Source organism: Narcine bancroftii, chromosome 4 (genome assembly GCF_036971445.1).
Source record: "Narcine bancroftii isolate sNarBan1 chromosome 4, sNarBan1.hap1, whole genome shotgun sequence".
NCBI classification, from domain to species: Eukaryota; Metazoa; Chordata; class Chondrichthyes; order Torpediniformes; family Narcinidae; genus Narcine; species Narcine bancroftii.
The window spans coordinates 67,479,805-67,499,269 of record NC_091472.1 but is presented as its reverse complement, the minus strand read 5'-3'; the positions used below and the strand labels follow the sequence as shown (position 1 = coordinate 67,499,269).

The 19,465-nt window shown below is 38.6% G+C and overlaps 1 long non-coding RNA gene across 1 annotated transcript; it reads left to right on the top strand.

Moving 5' to 3' along the window:
- Positions 1–5,283: 5,283 nt before the first annotated feature.
- On the top strand, positions 5,284–9,727 carry LOC138759865 (uncharacterized). The gene is made up of 3 exons (XR_011355169.1): positions 5,284–5,600; positions 8,411–8,815; positions 9,298–9,727. It is a non-coding gene; the product is annotated as an uncharacterized lncRNA (long non-coding RNA).
- The last annotated feature ends 9,738 nt before the right edge of the window (positions 9,728–19,465 follow it).

Sequence of the window (19,465 nt, the reverse complement as noted above, 5' to 3'; positions counted from 1 at the left end):
ATTCCAATATTCAAAGGTGTACAATATATTAGCAAATGTTCTACCATCACAAAACTCAGGGCTTTACTACAGAAGTTAAAGCATCACTTGAATCCAAAATCCTGAAAAACTGTGGAGAACCAGAAATTTTGAGAAATACGCTTGGAGATTGTCGATTCCTATATAAATTTGAATATTCAAATTAGAAACAACAATAGGCCACTCATTTCATCAAGCCTGCTGTGCCATTTATTAAGATTGTGGGTTTTTGATTGTTACCTTTACATTGTTATCCAAGAATAAACCCATCTCTGTTTTAAAAATATTCAAAGATCCTGTTTTCAATGCCTTTTCAGGAAGAGAATTACAAAGATTCACAAATGTCTGAGAGAAAAATGTTACTTAATCTCTGTCCTAAATGAGTTAAACAATGATCCCGCATTTTAGATTCTAACCAAGGAGTAATTATCCCCTGTTAGCCCAAGCCATCAACATCCCTCAGAAACATGGTAGGTGGATCCAGGTGAGGTGGTGCTATAAAGCAAATGGAGCTAGATGGGAGAAAGGAGGTGGAAATCATGACTGACGCTAGCAGGTGATGAGGAGAGACAACAAAGAGGTGTGGATTATAGAATTTAATAAGGCTTGGAGGTAATGAAAGGATCCAACTAAATGAGGGATAGTGGGCAGATAACAGCAGTAGGGGAAGGGGATTAGCAGATGGAGCCAGGGAGAGGAAGGGAAGAAATGGTAATCATGAGCAGGGAACAGAGAACCTAGTGGATCAGAAGGAGAGGGGAAGGAACAGAATGGATGTAATTGGAGAATTTAATGTTCATGCCATTGGGTTATAGACCAGCCATGTGAAATAAGAGGTAATGTTCCTCTTTTCTTCAGTATCATGAGTCACCTTTCATTCTCCTGAACTCCAGCAGATACAAGCCTCGGGTAACCATTTTTCATAAGGCAACCCATCCATTCCAGGTAGCAGTTGTTTTCCAAAATACTTATACAGAAACATACAGCACAGATTAGCCTCATCAACCCAACTCGTATATCCCAACTCAGTTGGCATTGTCGGCTAGTCCCTTCTCCCTGCATTTGTGTCATATCCTTTTAAACCCTTCCTATCCATACATCTATCCAAATGCCCTTTGAACATTCTAATTGTAGCTGCTTCTATAATTTTCACTGGCTGCTTATTTCCAGCTACGGACAATCCTCAGTTAAAAAATTGCTCCTCAGGTCCCTCTGAAATCTTTTGCCTCTGTACCTTAAACCTCTGCCCTCTGATTCGAGAATTGAAGACACTGGGGAAAATACTGTGAGCATTCACTTTATCCATGCCTCTTAAGATTCGATAAACCTCAATAAGATCACTCCCCAGCGTCCTCTGCTCAAGGAAATATCAAGCCTCTCCAACCTCTCTTTTTGACTCAAGCCCTCGGGTACCAGCAGCATTCTTCTGAATCTCCTCTCAAATAATCTCTGCTTAAACATCTTTCCTCAAATAAGGGGAGCCAGTCTGTACATAGTATACCAGATGCGATCTCATCATTGATCTTAATAACCAAAGTATAACTTCCCCACTTTTGTATTCAATTTCCCTCTTAAACAAATAAAATTGTTTTTTTTCTTATTAGTTGATGTGCCTGCATATTAGTCTTTTACATTTCATGCACTGACAGCCAGATTCCTCTGCTTCTTAGAACTTTGCAATTTCTCAGGTTTTAATCTCCTGCAAAAATGAACAATTTCACATTTACCCATATTTTTGCTCTCTCACTTAACCTGTGCCATCTTCACGACTTGCCTTCCAACCTAATGTGTCATCGGAACAATTGCCACACACACACACACACACACACACACACACACACACACACACACACACACACACACACACACACACACACACACACACACACACACACACACACACACACAAATCACACTGTATTCTTCCCACACTATCTAGATTCCATCACTCATCTACACATCAGAGCGTGTATCTACCAACCCACATATCTATGGAGTCTGGAAGGAAACCAGAACACATGGAGATAACCCATGCAGTCCCTGCAAGAATATGCAAGCTCCACATAGATTGTGCCCAAGGTCAGTTTTGAATGTGGGTTACTAGTGCTGTGAAACAGCAGCTCATTGTCACCATCTCGATCTCTGCTATAAATCATTTAAATAAAATGGTAAAAGCTAAGGTCCCAGCACTGTTCTCTGTGGCACATTGCTTGTGCATCTTGCCAGTCAGAAAAAAGATCTATTTATGACCATTTTCTGCTTTTGATTAAACAATATTCAATCAATGTCAATATGCTACCTTCTGTACTATGAACTTTTACTCTCTGAAATAATCTTTGAAATGTCTTCTACAAATTTAGATATAATACATCCACTGGCTTCCTCTTGATCAACAGCTTATGCCCCTCCTTCACAGAATTCTATCAATTCATCAGATACAATTTCCCTTTCATACTGGTTTTGCCTGACTATGTTGGATTTTCTGACCCCTGCTCTAATGTCTCTAAGCATTTTTACATTTTCACTATTGATAGATGTTACATCATTTCCTAGACAACCATTCAATAGGACAAACGCTAACTTTGTCCACACATTTCTTTGTCTACAGAGATCCTTACTAACTGTATAAATGAAGAATTTGTCACAGCACTACAATTTTGCAGGCTAAATGATGCATGGCAAGTCTAAACACCAAACAGCACATCAAGCAGATGCCAAAAAAATCGACTTAACGATAGAAAATGCAGGTCAAACTCAGCAGGTCAGGCAGAATCAGTGGAAAGAGAAACAGTTAACATTTTTGGTCCACGGGCCTTTGTTCCAGATGTGGGGAACTTCATTGGATCATGCTAGTCTGGGTGGCTGCCAAGGTCGAGAAGGTTTTGAGTGGAGCAAAGAAAATTTCTTTGATAGGGTGGATTCGTGCAGCAAGTAGAATCAGATTAAGCTATTATAGCTAAGAATTTGTTTCTAATCTGGTGCTTGTCTGTTGAGGGAGGCACAGAGAGGAAAAGAAAAAGAAAGCAGGTGGAAATAGTTTTTATGTAACTAGGAAGAAAATGATGGAAAGGATTGTCAAGTTTCATTGTGGACTAATGGAAAATAATTTCAGGTGAGGTAATTAAACATATGGAATCTCACATATAGTGTTACATTTTTAAATTTAAAATTTTTATTTTAAATTTAAATTTAGACATACAGCATGCTAACAGGCTATTTTAGCCCATGAGTCTGTACCACCCAATTTACACTCATTAACCTTCACCCCTGGTACATTTCAAATGGTAGGAGGAAACCAGAGCCCCTGGAGAAAACCCACGCAGACATAGGGAGAATGCACAAACTCCTTGCAGACACCCCAGTCTTAATCGTTGGCATTGTAAAGGCGTTGTGCTAACTGCGGCATAAACCATGCCACCCAAATTTTGATTATGTCTGCAGAAATATTATTGGTAAATGCTAAAGAATTTCATCCAATGCAATGTACAAATGTGACAAGAGTTTACAGTTACAGTGTAATATTAAAGGCCACAGATTCCCAGCAGAATCTGAAGCTAAGAGTGAGCAAGATCAGTGTGAAGAGCTGCAATGGCAGCAATCCACTATATGCGAGTTAAATCAAGATGGCAAAAATGTTGTGACTGATGGGAAATCGGGCACAGACATTTGCAGTGAGCTAGTCTAAATCCAGCACTGCAACATCAGTAACATACGTTTTCACAGAAAAAATCTTTTAAAGAAATAAATATTAATTCTGAACAGTATTGAAACTAAGGAGAACAATGAAGAATTGGGATTATCATACATTTATGGTCCCGAGAGTAAATCCCTTGAGTGGCAGTTACTGTTGGAACAGATAAAGTTTGAAAAACTTCCTTGAGACAGAGGAAGCAGAGAAGGAAAGGCAGTTTAAGAGAGAGAAGATGAGAGATAGAGCTCCACCTTCTGGTCTAAGTGAGAGGTTTGTGACCCCAGTAGGGAGGTTAATCGTGTCTGCCTGTCCCGCATCGGACTTGTCAGCCACAAACGAGCCTGCAGCTGACGTGGACTTTTTACCCCCTCCATAAATCTTCGTCCGCGAAGCCAAGCCAAAGAGGGAGGTTAAGTTAGTTCCTCCATTTGATGAGGCTGAGATTGATAAATACTTCCAGCATTTCAAGAAAGTTGCTGAGAGTTTAAAGTGGCCACAAGACCAGCTGGTCCTTTCCTTTAATCACGCTTTATAACATGGACCAGCTGACTTACTCTTCACTTACAATCAAACAAGCTGCTGATTATGAGACTGTAAAGCACGCTGAGCTTAAAGTTTATAAATTGGTCATTATAGGCAAAAATTCAGGAATTTGAGAAAATCAGTGAACCTGTCTTATAAGGATTTTCGTATTACAAAGCTGTGTGCTTTGATTGATGGTGAACATAAAAAAATATAAATGATGATTTTAACAGATTGAGAGAGTTGGTGTTGGTGAAATTAAATGGTGCATTCCTACTGACATAAAAGCATATTTAGATGAAATCAGAGTGGAAACTTGGCAGGAATCTGCTAAATTAGCAGATGAGTATGTTTTAACCTGCAAGGTTAAATTTGTACCAAATAGAAAATTACAAAAGAGTAAGGGCTATCCAACTAAGTTAGAAATTAATTGGAAAATAGAGCTAGGGGTAAAGATAAAGTGAAGCAAGTAAAGGAAAAACTTTCAGATCCCCTTTGCCACAATTGTAAAAAATCTGGATGGCAAATTGTTTTGTGCTGAGAGAAAAGAAAGAAAAGGAGGCAACGCCAGATGCCTTCATTCAAAGAGATGAAACACCTAGAAATCAAAAAGGTTTCAGGTGGGCTGATAACATCAGGGATTAATTCACATATTTTGTGTTAGGGGTTTGGTTTCATTAAAGAAAAGGTCACCACAAGTGCTAGTGAAAATCCTTCAAGATACTGTGGCCCACCAGTCACTCATATTTTGGAGTTTGGTGATGAGACTGCCATGGGTGAAAATAAATTTTATTCAAGGTCTTGAGGGTGATCAGAATACCTCTACACCTGATAATGTTAAGATCAACGTTAGTTGATAGACCTGTTATGATAGAGATCCGATCAAGTTTACCAGTGGAGGGACTTTTGTTGTTATGACATCACAGAGGGTTAAGTTGTCCCTGCAGTGCGATTGATAGTCAGGCATGTCATTGATGAGACAATGTCAGATTTTGACATATATATGCAGCCTGTGCAGTGACTCAGTCTATGGCTAAAAGCTTGCCAATGCAGACAGTCCTGAGCAGACTGATGTCATAGGGACTGGAATCTGTGATAGTACAAAATAGCACTCAGATGACCTGCCTCCTCTTTTATTGGACCAGAGTTCTGGTGTTAAACCTGAATGTAAAGATTTGTTGTTACCCTGAAAAGAGCTTATAGCAGAGCAAACAGAGATCCCAATCTTACTGAAGTGAGAGATGAGGTTCTCTTTGATGATGAAATTAAGAAAGTACTAGTTGGCTATTATTTCAAGGATGGAGTATTGATGAGGAAGTGGAGACCACTTGCTATCCCTGACAGAAAACAATAGACAGTTGTTCATCAGGTTGGTGTTCCTAAAGCCTATAGGGATGAAATTTTAACCTTCACGCATAGCACACTCTTGGTGTAAGGAAAACTGTGTATAAGATTATAAAATACTTCTGTTGGACTAGTTTAAGAAAAGATGTTGTGACACTTTGATAGACATGTCACATCTGTCAGGCTATGGGTAAACCTAATCAGGGTCCCCCAGTGGCTCCATTACAACCCATTCCTGCTTTTGATGAACCCTTTTCTAAAGTTATTGTGGATTGTGTTGGCCTATTGCCAAAATAAAAGCTGGGAATCAGTATTTGTTAACTGTCTAACTGTCATGTGAACATACTCCAGGTTACAGAAGCAGTTTCACTTAGAAATATTAAAGCTAAAGCTGTGTCAAAAGCTCTTACAAAATTGTGCACTTTAGTTGGTTTACCTAAAGAGCTCCAATCAGACCGTGGAAGTAATTTCATGTGAGGGCTATTTCAGCAGCTAGTTTATAAATTGGTAGCTGAACAAATACCGTCGTCTGCATATCATCCAGAATTTCAAGAGGCCCTGGAAAGGTTCCATTCGATGCTCAAAACCATGATGAGGACCTATGTTTTGAGAATGAGAAGGACAGGTATGAGGTTGTTCATTTGCTTTTGTTTGCAGTGAGAGAGTCTGTACAAGAATCATTAGGCATTAGCCCTTTTGAGCTAGTGTTTGTACACCAAGTTAGAAGACCTTTAGTATTGTTGAAGGAATAATGGGTTAATGAGGATGCGCAGTGAATTTATTACATTATGTTTTAAAGTTTAAAGATTGTTTGCAAGTCTGTAAATTAGCTCAAGAGAATTTGAAAATTGCTCAAGGCAAAATGAAGGTCTGCTATGATAAAAAGGCTAGGGTGAGAGCTTTAAAACTGGGGGATAAAGTGTTAATCCTTTCCCCAACAAATTCTAATCCCATAAGGACATATTTTCAGGCCCGTATGAGATAGAGTCAAAGGTGAATGAAGTCAGCTACTAGGTTAGAACACCTGATCGGAGACGTAAAAAACTGAGTTGCCATATCAACATGTTAAAACCTTATTTTGAGAACTTGGCTTTTTGCAAAGAACAGCCTTCCCCAGCTCCTTCACTAGGAACCATGATACAGTACAAGCTCACTCTTGTGACAGTAACTTAAAACAAAACATTATCCCAGTTCATATGTCTAACTTGATTGTTTTACAGAATTTGGATGCTCAGTTGGCTCATCTTCAGTCACAGGGAAAGGAGTAAATGAAACAGCCACTTATAAAATTTAGAAACTTGTTTCCAGATGTGCCTAAGGGAACCCCAATAACTTGTCATGATGTTGATGTTGGAGATGCCAAACCTATCAAACAACATCCATATCGAATAAATGCTGAAAAGTGCATACTGGTAGATTAAGAGTTTGAATATCGGTTAAAGAATGATATTAATAGATGTTCTACCTCTGATTCGAGTTCACCTTGTCCTGGTGCCTAAACCAGATGGGACAGTTAGATTTTGCATTGATTGTAGAATAGTTAATACCGTAACAAAGGCAGATGCTTATCCTATCTCTAGGGTGGATGCTTGTGTGGAGAATATGGGAAAGGCTACGTTTCTTACAAAGATGGACTTATTAAAAGTGTTCACTTAACAGATGGAGGTAGGAAAATGTCTGCATTTGTGAAATCGTCAGGGTTATATGAATATAATGTTTTACCATTTGGAATGAAAAATTCCCCAGGGACATTCCAAAGAATGATTAATTCTGTGATTCAAGGTTTAGAGCAATGGTTCTCAACCTTTTCCATTCCATTCACATACCACTTAAGTAATCCTTATGTCATCGGTGCTCTGTGATTAGTAAGGAATTGCTTAAGGTGGTTTGTGAATGGGAAGGGAAGGTTGAGAACCACTGCTCTAGACCCAATTGTTACAGAAATATTTTCCTTGAGAAAAGTTGTCATTGGCTCATTTCCTTTGGAGTTATGGAACCATGCACATAACACGGCAATGAGCTATGATTTAAACAGTGGTTTTCAAACTTTTTCTTTTCATCCACATATCACCTTAAGCAATCCCTTACTAATCACAGAGCACCGATGACATGGGGATTACTTAAAGTGGTATGTGAATGGAAAGGAAAAGGTTGACAACCATTGTTCTAAACCTTGAATCACAGAAGACCTATGGCATAGGGGATACTCAAAGTGGTACATGAGTGGATAGAAAAAGATTGAGAACCACTAGTTTAGAACATATGGATACTTATATTGATTATTTGATTACAGGGAACTGATACCTGGGAAGCACATATCTCTGAGTTAGAGAAATTGTTTGACAAACTTTCAAAAACAAAGCTTACTGCTCATTTAGCTAAGAGTGAATTTGACCATATATTGACATATCCAAGAAATTCAATGAACATCAAAAGAATTATTCTACCATTCAGAAAAAAATATTATCACTTATACTGACTTTGCAGCATTTCGATGTTTACATCTCCACAGCCCAAGGACCACTTGTTACATATACAAACCATAATTTCTTTGTGATCTTGAGTAAAATGAAAAACAAAAATAGACAAGTGTTAAACTGGAGTAAAATTCTGCAGGAATATGATTTAATGATAACTCATATTGGAGCCAATTTTAATGTAATTGCTGATTGCCTTTCAAGAAGTTATGTTTGCAATGTTTCGCAGATAAATGAAATGTATTATTTGTATCCACTGCTGAAAAATGTTATATTTGTCTAGGTTATATCATGTAACAATAGTGAATGTATTATTTCAAACATTGTAGATTTCAGTTAATTTTTTTTTCTCTTACAGATCAAATATTTATTGGTTGAGGGAAGGAATTACAAGCTCCCATTTCATTTAGTGTGAGGATCACTTTAAGCTGCAACCATTCACAGCTTTGGGGATACTGGGTGGCATCAGCTAGTACAAGCTATTTTGGAGAGGAGAAAGGACATTGGGTCCTTTTTCCGGGGACACAGATGATGATAGAGTCTTGTGTACGGAACACTGAAGGAACAGGACATTATTGACCAGCGGCCATCTTATTGAAGAGGGAGAAGGAATAACTTTATGTGATAATGGACAATTCAGCTGATTCTCCCTGACAGGGAAATTATTGAACCCCATCGTGAAGATGGGTTTTGGAAGCATCATGGAAGCCTAGTAGGAACAGAAAATCACTTGTAACAGTGTTTAAACAACAACAAACAACAGGTAAGGCTTTTTAAGCATTAAAGTAATGTTTAATTCTTACCCAGAAAAATGCTGGACACTGCCGATCACCAACACTTCTTCACCAATGCAACGTTGCAACGCTGATAAAAGGACCGAGAGGGTCCCTTTCCTGCCTGGGAATTTGAGGTCCCCACTGCCGCTGGGAGTCTGAAGTCATCTTCTGCTATGTCCGATGTCCCCAGATAATTAAACTCCGAAAGAATTTCAGATAACTGAGGTTCAGAGAATCCGATTTTGGATAATTGGAGTTATACTCTATAATCAAACAATTCACATGTAATTAAAGTGCATGATCCAGATTTAATTCAAGGCTATTTGTACACATTTTGATTTAACCATGCAGAAATTACAGCACTTTTTACCCATAATCCCCTCATTTCAGGGCACCATAATGTTTGGAACATTAGGCCTAAAAGGTGTTTGTGAGTACTCAGGTGTGTTTCATTGTTTCATTGTTCCAGGTATAAGAGACCTAGGCTTGCTTCTAAGCTTTTAATCACCTGATGTCGGTAGTTGCCATTTTTCTACATGAGGACCTGAATTGTGCCAATGAAAGTCAAATAAGCCATTATGAGGCTGAGAAACAAGAATAAAACAATAAGAGGCATCGACTAAACCTGAGGATTACCAAAATAAAAAGTTTGGAACATCATTAAGAAGAACGAGCATATTGGTCAGCTCATTAATTGCAAACAGACTGGTATTCCAAGGAAGATTGACACTGCAGATGACAGAAGAATTCTCATTGTAATGAAGAAAAGTCCCCAAACAAATTAGGAGCCTACAGAAAAATGTCCAACAAATCAGAAACATTCTTCAGGAGGCAGGTGTGGATATGTCAATAACTACTGTCCACAGGAAACATAATGAAAAAAAAAATACAGAGCAAGATGCCAACCATAGCAAAGGTTGTGTGATTTGGATGTTGGGCAGTTCTTTATGCCTCCACACTTTGCTCTTTCCATCATTCTTGATCTCATCTTTCCACAAGACCTTTTTCTAAAATTCTGCAGGCTCTTTTAAATACTTTTTTTCGCAAACTGTAATATGACCATCCTGCGGCTAACTCATGGTTTGCATCTTATATAAGCATATATATATTTTTAAAATTTATTTAAGAGCTTAGGATTGAATGAAAGATGGCGAAGTGCCAGAACATAGTATATTACCTATCAAGATTGGAGAGTTGGGCCAAAAAAAACATACATACTCAAATATATTTGGAAATGAACAACATTGAACACCAAGAAAGTGATTGATAACTTCTCAGTACTCAGCTCACGTCACTTGAAATAGATTGAAGTGAAACATGTTGGGACCAATATTGCAAGGGACGTACTGTTGAAGAATTGAAATCCCTTTTCACATGCTGTAACCTGTCAGAAGAGTGATTTAAGTATTTTATGAAACAAAACGGTGTTGAACACTTTTTTTTTTAACCATTTCCACCCTCAAATAGTGTCAATCAAAGATCATTAGAAATGACGTTGCCAGGAGAGAGAATTGCACACAGGTCAGGGAGATTACAAAGGAGTGTTCATGGGCTTGGGATTTAGCGGACCAACCAAATTGCTATTCATTAGCAGGTAAAATTAAAAGTGATGCAAGCACAAGCGACCAGCCAATTAGTAAGTGGCTTAATGTAGAAGTGGTGAGTTAAGAGGTTTGGGTGAGAAGAGGTTGAGGCCAAAGAAGCAGATAAAGAGGGCAGGTGTTTTTCCTTCTGTTATGGCTGATTTGGTCTTGGTTGCCCATAGTACAAAGAAGGAGTGATGGCAGATATGGCAATAGAATGCTCCTCCTGTAGGATGAGGGAATCCATGGTTTTCCTGATGACTACAAGTCTACATCTGTAGGAAGTGTAGCCAACTCCTGAATGATCATATTAAGGAACTGGAGCTGGAGTTGGATGAACTGAAGATCATCCAGGAGGCTGAGAAAGTCATAGAAAAGACTTCTGAACAGGTGGTTACACCCAGAGTGCGGGATTCAGCAAGTAGATAGGTGAACACCGAGAAAGGTAAGTGGAGATAAAAGTTAGTGCAGGGTCACCCTGTGGCTATATCCATTAGCAACAAGTAGACACCTTTGGATAGTGATGAAGGGGATAACCTATCTGGGCAAGGCAGCAGCCAGACCAATCACACTGTGGTTGTAGTAAAAACACAATGCTGGGGAAATTCTGCAGGTCAAACAGTGTATTTATGTGGCAATTATGAAGATACAAAACCAACATTTTGCATTTAGCCTTTCATCAAGGTATGAGCCAGAGTACTGGGGTTAGCTCTGAGCCTCAGAAGGGAAGGGTGAAGTCAGGTAGAGCCACAGTCATAGGGGAATTGATAGGAGAACAGATAGGAGGTTTTGTGGCTGCTCCAGGATAGTGTTTTGCCTCCCAGCTGTTTGCATCCAGGATGTCTCTGAACGGTGCAGAATATTCTTAAAGGGGAGGGTGAGCTGTCAGAGGTCATTCTACATATTGATACAAATGGCATGGGTAGGAGTGGGGTAGAGGTCCTGCAAAGTAAGGTTAGGGAGTTAGTAAAGGGACTGGAGCAGGACCTCCGAGATGGTCATCTCTGGATTACGCCCGATGCCAAGAACTACAGAAGGTCAGAACAGGAAGATAGTCCAGACAAATGAGTGGTGGAGGAGATGGAGTAAGGAGCAGGGTTTCAAATTCTTGTATCATTGGAACTTTTTTCTGGTGAAGGGGGTGACCTGAACAAGTAGGACTGTTTGCCCCTGAACTGGGAGGGAGGTTTGTTAATGGTATTGGTTGGGGGGGGGGTGTAAACTAGATTTGCAGGGAACAGAGGAAGAGGCAGTTGATGCACAAGTAGAGACAGCTGGTAGGGAGTTTGTGTGGAGGAAAAGGCAGAGAGGGCAAAATTGAAGCCAATAAAATTAGTTGGAGTGCAACAGGGACACAGTCAAAAAAAAAGTAACAAGTGCTGAAGTAAAGGTTTTATATTTAAATGCACACAGCATGAAAAATAAAATGGATGACTTTGATGTACATTACAGATTGGCATGTATGATATTGTGACCATCATGGAGTTGTGGCTAAAATATAGTTGTCATTGGGAACTGAATGCCAAGGATACACAGTGTATCGAAAGGATAGTCAGGTAAGCAGAAGGGATGGTGTAGCTCTGTTGGTAAGGAGTAACATTAAATGATTAGAAAGAGGTGACATAGCATGAGAAGATATAAAATCGTTGTGGGATGAGTTAAGAAATAGCAAGGGAAAAAGGAGTTATATACAGACCTCCAAAAATAGTGAGGATTTGGGCAATAAATCGCAACAGGAGGTAGAAAAGGTGTATCAGAAGGGCAAGGTTATGGGATTTTAACATGCAAGTAGATTGGGGAAACCAGGTTGGAACTGGATCTCAAAACAGAGAATTTATAGAATGCTGACAAGATGGCTTTTAGCAGCAGCTTGTTGATGAGCTCACGAGGGGATCAGCTGTATTGGATTGGGTGTTGTGTAATGCAGCAGAGGTGATTAGAGAGCTGTGGGTGAAGGAACCATTAGGAGGCAATGATCACAATATGACTGGGTTCAATTTGAGAATTAACAAGGAGAAACTAAAGTCAGGAGTGTCAGTATTTCAGTGAAATAAAGGAAATTATAGTGGCATGAGAGAGGAGCTGGCCAAAGTAGATTGGAAGGGGTACTCGTAGAGAGGACAGCAGATGGAGTTTCTGCAAGAAATGATGAAGGCACAGGATGAATTGATCCCAAAAAAGAGGAAATATTCGAATGTAAAAAATGGCTGACAATGGAAATCAAAGCCAACATAAAAGCAAAAAAAAGGACACTAAAGGAAGCAAAAATGAGTGGGAAGTTAGAGGATTGGGAAGTTTTTAAAAACTTGCAGGGGGTAACTAAAAAGCTCATAAGGAGGGAAAAGATGAAGTATAAAAGTAGGCTAGCAAATAATATTAAAGAGGATACAAAAGGTTTCTTCAAGTAGAGACATTGTAAAGGAGAGATAAGAATAGATATAGGATCATTAGAAAATGATGCTGGAGAAATAATAATAGGTGAGAAGGAGATGGCAGAAGAGCTAAATGAGTGTTTTGCATCAGTCTTCACTGTTGAAGACATTAGCAGTGTGCTGGATGTCCAAGGGTATCAGGATAGGGAAAGAGTGCAGTTGGCATTTTAAGAGTGAAGATGCTCAGAAAGCTGAATGATCTTCAGGGTAGATAGTTCTCCTGTACCAGATGTACATAGAGCTAGTGGTAGAGATTGTGGAGGCATTGATCTTTCAGAATTCAATAGATTCTGGCTTATTCCAGGAGACCTGGAAAATTGCAAATGTCACCCCATTATTCAAGAAAAGAAGGGGGCAGCAGAGAGGAAACTATAGGCCAGTTAGTCTGACGTCAGTGGTTGAGAAGATGTTGTAGTCGATCGTCAAGAATGAAGTTACAGAATATTTGGAATCACATGATAAGATAGACTAAAGCCAGAATAGTTTCCTTAAGGGAAAATCTTGCTTGGCAAATCAATTGGAATTCTTTGAAGAAGGGACAAATAATAGGAGTGTGGTGATATGGCTGTATGTTCTGGCTGTCCGCCCTCCGAGGATCTCCCTACTTTAGATCCTCTCTGGATCCTTTCCATGTGACCCCTGGCCATAAAGGTCGAGTCCCCTCTCCTTCCCACTCATTTTCCTAGCCTAGACCCGGCCTGCAGTCTCTTGCTTAATAAAGCCTATTATTCCCCTCAGTCTTCTGTCTGAACCATCATTGGGCGACTGATAGCATCCAACAAGGAGTTTCTGTGGATGTTGTGTATTTGGATTTTCAGAAGGCCTTTGACAAGGTGCTGCACATGAGACTGCTTAGTGAAACAGGAAACATACTAGCATAGGTAGAGCATTAGCTGATCAGCAGGAAGCAGAGATTTGGAATACAGGGATCTTATTCTGGTTGGTTGCCAGTTGATGCTGGTGTTCCACAGGGATCAGTGTTGTGGCTGCTTTTTATGTGGTATGTCAAAATTATTTAGATTATGGAATGAATGGCTTTGTTGACAAGTTTGCAGATGAAATAAAGGTTGGTGGAGGAACAGGCAGTGTTGAGGAAACAGGGAGGCTGCAGGACTTGGACAGATTACGAGAATGGCAGAGAAGTGGCAAATGAAGTACAATGTTGTAAAATGTACAGTTATGTGCTTTGGTAGAAGAAATGAATGGAAACATATTTTTAAATGGTGAAAAAATGGAAAATTCCAAGATGCAAAGTGATCTGGGAGTTCTTGTGGAGATAAACCTGAAGCTAAACTTGCAGGTTTAGTTGGTGGTGAAGAAGGCAAATGCAATGCTGCCATTCATTTCAGAGGAATTGAATATAAAAGCAAGGATATAATGTTGAGGCTTTATGAGGCACTGGTGAGACCTCACTTGAAGTATTGAGAGCAGTCGTAAGCTCCTCATTGAAGAAAAGATGTCTTGACATTAGAGACAAATTTACAAGGATAAATCTGGGAATGAAAGGGTTATCGTATGAGGAACATTTGACGGCTCATGCCCTGAACTCATTGGAATTTTGGAGAATATGGGGGGATCTCAATGAAACATTTTGAATGTTGAAAAGCATGGACAGAGCAAATGTAGAAAGTTTGTTTCCAATGGTGGGAGAGCCTAGGGCAAGAGGACACAACTTCAGGATGGAATTTTTGTCACTTAGAACAGAGATGCGGAGGGATTTCTTGAGCCCGAGGGTAGTAAATCTGTGATGTTTGTTGTCACTGGCAGTTATGGAGGCCAAGTCATTGAGTGTGTATCAGACAGAGATTAATAGGTTCTTGATTAGCCAGAACATTTTGAGAGAATACTGGGCAGTAGGACTGAGTGGGAAAATGGATCAGCTCATGATTGAAATGTGGGCAGAATCAATGTGCTGAACAGTCTATTTCTGCTCCTAAGACTTATAGTCCTGAGGTCTTATTGAATGAAACATCAACAAGCAAATGTTTTGCTTGACTACAGAATGCTGATGTATTTCACAATAGTTACTGTAGAGCTTGTCGAAAAAACCAAAGGCTTGTTGATCCAAACCAAGACTTTTATTAGCAAAAGACAGGAGCTCTTCACAGGTGGCCGACCAGTCCGGAATGATCCGACCTGGCTAGGGACACAACCCTTTATGGCCCAGACAGTAGGCGTGGCTTAGCTCTCAGCCAATCGCTGTAAGCACAGTCTAGATACTGTAACTATATACACTATATACATTGGTGATAGATCTGTTTTATCACAGTTACTCATTCATGGAACACATTTGAGCTTTGGTCAACCAAATCTTGAAGGGAAAGTAGAAAACAGACAGTTGAGACAGAAACGAAATTGTGGTTAAAACCTTTGAGGGAAACAATTTAAACAATTTAATTCCCCAAAGAGAAATACAAAAAACATTGAACAGGTGCAGACATGATAATGAATGTATTCCAAAAGTGGAAAACCTGGCACAAGATCATACTGAATTGAATGAAAAAAGAACATGTTCTTCAAGGCAAATGTAGACATCATGTGAATGCTGCATTTCTTCAAGATCAAAGACACAAAAATATCTGTGAAGTTAAATTTATAAAGTCAAAATATAAAACTGGTGACTGTTAACAATCACAGATTCCCACAGTTGGGTTGCAAAATGGAAGTAGGTTGGCAGAATTATTGATCAAGTCTTTGAAATGTCTGTTCTGAACTTCAGAAAAGAATAAATTAAATCAGAATCAAACCTGTCTTGATAGTTTACCTACACTTAAACACATTATATCTTGTTTTCACTATGTGAAGTGGGCATCCAGAAATATGTTGCTCACATATTCAAAACGTGGAAGCAAATGCAATAATGAAATATCATTTGTTGTAAACAATTTTCCTATTTTTCTAAAGATCATATTTCCTCATTGTTTTGACTGTACTTAAGTCATAGACACCATTGGAAAAATGTCGCACCTTTCATTGAACACTTGAATACCAGCATCTGATCGGAGGCAGGTGACATGAATAAATCATTGTTCAGCACCACAGGTACAGGCACTGATAGCTATAATTATTATATTCAAATACAACTAATGATGTTTACTGTCAAAATTCAATAGAATTTTACATGTTCCAACAATGAAGAATTATTTTTGGTTTAAATAGACTTTAACAGGATTTTTATCTCGAGTCCAAAATAAAGCAGTATACCACTATTTCAAATGAAATTGTATTAAAAGGAAGGAATATCTGTATTCCAGTTCAGCTCTGTAATATTCCATGGAAATAACTCAAGAACAATTAAAATAAATTTCTTCAACTGAATAATAACATTAAAATCTTATAAATTAATCAATAGAAAAGATACATTGAAAGAATATAAACAATTAAGGAAAGAATCTCAGTATAGAACACAATGGGAAAACAATTAAAGAGGACAATCAGGAAGAAAAATGTTGAAATATAAATTGGAACAGTATTCCATGAGCATGTAAAGGGAATAATTGATGATGCAGCTATTAGGTGGAGAGCAATGTGAACTGCCAGAAAAAAAAATTTAAATGGTTGGGATATTGAGTAGATACATTACTCGAATCTTTGTGGAAGACCTTAATCAAAGCAAAATAAAATCACAAGAGTAAATGCAGACAAGAGGGATAATGCCACAATTATAATAGAAATAAGGGCAATTAAATCTAACCAAACTGAAGGAAAAAATTAAAACTCACATTAAAATAGATTCTACACATAGATCAGTCAAATTTATTCCCTTAGTCCCGTTAATGATAATGAGAGGTTATAAAACTTAATCAGAAGAGAAAGGCACATTAAAAGTACATAAAAACACAAAAGTGCTGGAGTAACTAAGACAATATCGCAGGGTCTGCAGGTGGAAAAGATATGTGTAGGGATAGAGTGCTACCTCCAGATGAGTTTGTGGGATTCTTAGGTAGATTCAAGATGGATTGCTCCATGAGGTCTGTCTGAGCGAATTCTGCTTTAGTTATAGAATCAATGTGCTGAACAGTCTATTTCTACTCCTAAGACTTATAGTCCTGTGGTCTTACTGAATGAAACATCAACAAGGAAATGTTTTGCTTGACTACAGAATGCTGACGTATTTCACAATAGTTACTGTAGAGCTCGTCGAAAAAACCAAAGGCTTGTTGATCCAAACCAAGAATGTGCAGTGTGCACAAGAGTGGAAGAAACATTACCAGGAGTGAAGTAAAAACATGCACAGTGTGAAGAGTGAATATCAGTCAATAGCAGCAGAAACATGGAAAATGTAAAGGTTCCTGACACTGTAAATTGGACTGGAAATGTTAACCATGAGTGGAGGCTGTTTAAACAAAGATTTATGCTGTGCCTGCAAGCAATTGGAATCGATAGCCAACTGGACACATTGAAGATTGCACTGCTATTTAGCATGCCAGGACCTCAAGCACTAAAGATTTTCAACACATTTATTTTTGCCGAGGTTGAAGACTAGAGCAAATTCAACAAGATTATTGAGATGTTTGCTGAATACTGTTCACCAAAGAAAAATGAAACCTTCAAGAGGTATGAGTTTCACTCATGCATGCAGATGCAGGGAGAATGCTTTGATACTGTTTTTAACAGACTTAAAATGAAAAGCAAGAACATGCAATTTTGATTTGCTGCAAGATTCAATGATCCATGATCAAATTGTGTTTGGAATTATTGATAAGAAAATGAGAGTGAGGTTGATGTGAGAGACAGATTTACCTTAGCTAGAACTGTGAAGCTATGCCACAACAGTGAATTAGCTCAGTGACACATTTTTATGTGGGCATCATAGTTACAGAAAGTGAACAGTGTTAAGCAGGATAAGCGGAAAGTGTCATTGCATACAAATGGAACAAATATTCCTTTCAAGCTGGACACATGGGCAAAGGTCAATTTGATCAGTGAGCACAACCTCAGGGCAATGAAGATAAAGCCATACATCTATGCAAATCCTGTACAGCTCAAAGCAGACATAGCATCGACACAAAAGGAACATGTAAACTTAAGATGAAAGTTAAAGATAAAGAGCACCACCTCAGGTTCACAGTAGTCCCAGATGGACAGGACTTACTGCTTGGTAACAAAGCATGTGAAAACTTAAACCTAGTCAAGAGGGTATAAAATGCATGGAACAGTGCAATTTGGGCATGTGAGAAAGTGGAAAGTTTTGGGAAGATCTAAACCAGGTATTAAATAAAATCACAAAAAGCAACATACCAAAAAATCCAGAGATCTTTCTTCTAAGTAATATAAGAAGTAAAGAACTTGGACTCGATTTGGATGGAGCACAAAAAAGATTTATTATGATAGCCTTAGCTATAACAAAAAAATGTATTATGTCAACCTGGAAATTAGAAGATAGCCTGAAATACTGCAATGGTACATAGAAATGAATAAATGTATTCCATTCGAAAAAATAACATATAATTTAAGAAATAACATCACAGTATTCGAACAAATTTTGGAACCATACATGGAACACAACTGAGAAGTCCTATCACGGACCTCCACCACCTAAAAGGACAGAAGGAGAAGAAGATGAAATGAAATGACCCAATATGTAAAAGTAGAAGACACAAATTTCTTGTTTATTTTCATTGTGTGATGAAATTGTTTAATGGGTTTAATATATCATATATGTTGAACATTGAGTGAGTGGGGAGGGGGAGGGAGGGAAGGGAGGGGGAAAAAGGGGAGAAAATGACACTGTGTATATTCAAGAGGGAAATGTTTGTGTGTATTTTGGTCAGTATGGTTCATAGTGCGAATTTTTTTTTATTTTAAAAAAGAACAGTATTCAAGAAATATTGGATTAATTTCCCAACATCTTCAAGGGATTTGGAGTTCTACCATTCCCCTATAAGATACAGTTAAAAGAGAACACACACCGGTAGTTCATGCCCCGAGGTGAGTTCCTGCGCCACTAAAAGAAAAGCTCAAGCAGGAATAATGCACTAGGGGTCATAAAGAAAGTGGAGGAGCCCACAGAATGGGTGAATTCAATGTTATGTATCATAAAGGAGAACAGTGACCTACACGTTTTCAAGGACCTAAAAGACTTGAATGCCAATATAAAGAGAGAACATTGTTAGATTCAATCCAGGGATGAAATTACAAGTGAGATGGTCGGTCCAAAATTTTTCATTAAATTGGATGCATCCCAGGGCTTCTGGCAAATAAAACTGCATGAAGATAACACAAAATACTGTACATTTAATACACCACTTGGCTGATACTCCTGTCTGAGGATGCCTTTTGGAATTTCCACAGCCTCACAGGACAATGGAACACATCACAGAAGGCATAAATGAGGTACGTGTGTACATGGATGACATGATCCTATGGGGATCCACACAAAAATACAACATGAGGCTCATCAAAGTGTTACAACACATCCAGAAGTATGGATTAAAGTTAAATAGAGAAAAACTGTCAGTTTGGTGTGAAAGAAATCACCTTTTTGGGTGATAAACTGTCAGAGACAGGCTTTGGAGCCAGATAAGCAAGATGAAAGCAATTCTAGAAATGCCCAGACCCACTGAATAAAAAAGACATTGAGAGTACTGGGAATGATCAATTTCATTGGTAAATTCATACC